The sequence below is a fragment of the Thermobia domestica genome, unplaced genomic scaffold (genome assembly GCF_964235325.1).
Source record: "Thermobia domestica unplaced genomic scaffold, izTheDome1.hap1.1 HAP1_SCAFFOLD_1250, whole genome shotgun sequence".
In the NCBI taxonomy this organism is placed as follows: Eukaryota; Metazoa; Arthropoda; class Insecta; order Zygentoma; family Lepismatidae; genus Thermobia; species Thermobia domestica.
The window spans coordinates 38,338-42,452 of NW_027656960.1; the positions used below are offsets into that span (position 1 = coordinate 38,338).

The 4,115-nt window shown below is 36.6% G+C and overlaps 1 non-coding gene across 1 annotated transcript; it reads right to left on the reverse strand.

Annotated features, from left to right (window-relative positions):
- Window positions 1-1,573: 1,573 nt before the first annotated feature.
- On the reverse strand, window positions 1,574-1,692 carry LOC145677699 (5S ribosomal RNA). Its single transcript, XR_014129944.1, has one exon. It is a non-coding gene; the product is annotated as a 5S ribosomal RNA (ribosomal RNA).
- Window positions 1,693-4,115: the final 2,423 nt, after the last annotated feature.

The following is a 4,115-nucleotide window of genomic DNA, read 5'->3' on the forward strand; positions in this document are numbered from 1 at the left end:
ACCACCGTCCTTTAAGCCTCAAGATTTTCCATCTTTATCACCAGATTCAACCTTACCAGTGTTCAAACCAGTGAATTACAAGGATACGTATGCCAAGAAAGCAGATGCTACTAACCGTTCAGAGACTACTGACAATCTTGAAGACGAAAAAGCAGCCACTACTAGTGATACTCTCAAAGAGATAATAGAGATCTTTCGTGAACTTCATCTCTCCAAGATTCTATCAGCAGTGCGGAAAAAACTTCCTGCCCTCAAAGCAGCTCCTGATGTTCTTACTAAGCTCTCCATCTTAAGTGACATACTAGATGTCATTACTTCAACTCAAGATTAAACTCTGATTAGATACATACAGGACCATACCCTTATTAGGGCCACCTACTTAATTCTGATAGGTTACTTAGAGCGCCAGTCAAATTCTAGATCCCTCCTTAAACTAACCAATGGCACCCTCTTCTACTTCCTCTTCTCCACAACTGTTCATCGCCTCTCATAGTTTTCATCCTCATCTCTCATCATCATCTACAACTCACATTCTGTAGGATTGCGACAGTTGCATCCGAAACATTTCATCTTCGTCAATAGCAACGTCAACCAAAAATCTCAACTTCAAATAAGAGGCAGGAGCTCACTACCGTGAGCTCGATACTCATTACCGAAGAAATTGTCATGATAAAAGTGAAAGTGAAAGTGAAAGCGGACACATCTAATTTTGCTGAACGAGTGAGTCATCATGCCACCAAAAACTAGCGGAAAGGCTGCAAAGAAGGCTGGTAAAGCCCAAAAGAATATCTCCAAGGGAGATAAGAAGAAGAAGAGGAGGAGGAAGGAGAGCTATGCCATTTACATCTACAAAGTTTTGAAGCAAGTGCATCCTGACACTGGCATATCTAGCAAAGCTATGAGTATCATGAACAGCTTTGTTAATGACATCTTCGAGCGTATTGCTGCTGAAGCTTCTCGTTTGGCCCATTACAATAAGCGGTCAACTATCACCAGCCGGGAAATCCAAACAGCTGTGCGCCTTCTTTTGCCTGGTGAACTTGCCAAGCACGCTGTAAGTGAGGGTACGAAGGCTGTTACCAAGTACACAAGCTCTAAGTAAAAATCTTCTTCAAGATTTTTCATTTCAAACGGTCCTTGTCAGGACCAACACATTATTCGAAAGAGTTAAATCACGAAATTTGCTTCATTCTGTTATGTAGAAACACCTTGAAATCCAATTTCTATATGCTGTTAGTAAAAAAGTAAAGCACATAGCGGAGATGTGTCGTGCTTGTATACGAAAGGCATTTACTCGCCGGAGATCTACACTTAGTCATAATAATTTACTTTTAAAAAGTGGTAATACATTCCGTGTTAAGTATAGTAGTAGGTGCACACGGATCGGAAATCAGGTTATTTTAATGTGCCGTGCAAATAAACAGGCTGTTAGTGTAAGAAATAGTGGGTATAACGCTTAGAATATCGATTAATCGCTATGAAATAATGTTGATAAATTATCTCTTGAAAGTACTATAAAATTAATGTTTCTAGTATTTTCGTACTTGAAGGATAATGAAATTTGAAAAAGAGATGCCAACAGCACCTGGTGTTCCCAGGCGGTCACCCATCCAAGTACTGACCAGGCCCGATGCTGCTTGACTTCGGTGATCGGACGAGAACCGGTATATTCAGCATGGTATGGCCGTTGGCAACTACCTTTTCTTCAATGTCCTGTTAAGGAAGTATGTTTTAAGTAAGAATTGACATTATTAACTATAAAGGCAAGCATATTAACGTCGTTAACATTACTTGGAATATACTAATATTCGAATAAATATTTGAATGTTCGAATGATGAGTGATTCGGATGTTCATAGTGCCACTATGTCCTATCGAGTTTACTATCACGAACCACGTATGAAATTGTATATAAATAAATAAAAATAAATCCTTTATTAAGTATTGATTACAGGAAAAAGGCAAACTTACATTCTTTAATGTACACAATGAAATGTATGAAAGATATTTTTAAGATATGTTTCACTTACCCTTTATAACGCAAGGTAGTTTTCAGTGTAGCATCCTCTTCAGCTGCGAGATAACGTAAGGCAGATGATCATTCAGTCGTGAAGCACTAAAATGTAATATACATTTTAACTATTATCGATAAGAATTATTTACTGCAGGGATGCAAATAAAGTGAGGCAAATTAGTAAATAAAAACCGATACTGTAACTGATAATGTAATTACGTATCTGTATTAGTTGTATATACAGTAATCGCACGATTATCCGCGGAGTTGGATGTTGGCATAATCGCGCATAATCAGCAGTATGAGCAGAAAAGGGAAATGAAATGAAATCTTTAGATTTACGTCGCATACTTATACCGGTTACGCTAAAGGAGACGGTGATGATGAGTACTGAATGAAGAAAGTGGGAGGAAACGGGAGAAACCCGAGAAAACCCATGAGCACGGTCTTTATGCACGACAAAGTTCACACGGCACGAGCTGGGATTGAACCAGGGACCCCAAGCACCGGAGGCCAAAAAAGGGACAAAAAGTCTTTCGTGCAACTTTCGTTTTCGGTAAAAAGTTTACACATAATTTAGAAAGAGTAGTTTTCTGGTCTTTTTATTTCACAAGTTGGTTCATGTCTATATTTTTTACATGCATAAAAAATTTTTCAACTCCCTTGCTTAGTTCCTGTTAAAGACCTCTACCTCTGATTGTATTTTTTGCACATATTCTTATTGTTTTCAGACAACATTTCTAAGAGCGTAATTTATCGTCAGCAAGAAAAGAAAAGGAAAGCCTCGGATAGTGGAATGTGTACTGTATATATATATATATATATATATATATATATATATATATATATATATATATATATATATATATATACGTATTAGTATATAGTTTTATTTTATACGTCTCCTATTATTACACAATGTGCAGATATTGTGAAAGCGCAAGTAAATATGTATAACTCCCCGTTCTGCACTTAATAACTTGAAAGAAGTTCGGGGAAGGTAGTGTAACAGAAAGTGCAAACAGAAATGAGGGTTTACAGGCATTTAATATTATTCCGTAGTAGTATGATTTTTTGTAAAATATATATATATATATATATATATATATATATATATATATATATATATATATATATATAACATACATATTCAATGATATAGTAAGAGGTTAGCAGCACTGATAGAACTGCAGAAAGTACAAAACCGTTAATAAGAAAGAGAGAGAGATGGTGGCCGCTTTTGTGCTTTTCATTGGCTAATTCCGAATTGCGCGCGAATACGTACGAGATTTCTTTCTTTTTCCTCTTCGCAGCCCAGATGTTGCCAATTAGAAGTTTTTAGTACTACATTTGTATGAAAATGTTGCCTTTAAGAAATGTGGTTTGCATACGGAGAAAAGAGCAAAATGAATATTTATCTTAGTGGGCATGAAAAAAGACGAAACATTTTGCAAGATGGACACACGAACTTCCTTAATGCAGGCGTTCAGTACATTATTGTAAAGAAAAAAACACTAAAAAGAATTACTTCAATATCCCTAGCAACATTCAACAATTCATAGAGAAAAATCTTTATTTTGAGAACAATGGAAAACTATGTAATTGTAGATAACTACTAAATTTAATGATTAAGGAAAACGTTTAGGCCCGGCCCTTCAGAAAGAAAGTGCACAGAATTTTCTCTCATGGAAGCAATTGCAAAATCAACATTTTGTTTGCAGTTATAATTAGAGGATCTATATACAGGGTGTTCGAAAAAGAATGTATCCTCTTGAAAGAAAATATTCTCTGGGCCCCTAATCCTTTATATACCGAAAGGAAGTTTGTATAGCATTTTTTCTTACCTTCGTTAGAAGAATTGAAAGTGACTACTATCGTGACACGGGAGATATTTGATCGATAGTCGAATTACTCCCATGCTCGAATGAACACGTCTCTTGTAAGGAGAGGAAAGGCTTCTGTGATCCGCTATCGCAGCTGTGTCATATCTGCAGAGAATGTTAGGACACAAACGTGATCTTTGAGAGCCTCGTGAAAAGAAGTCGCATAGTATCATGTGTGGAGACATCGGGGCCATCTGAAGAACGCTTCATCATTAGGAC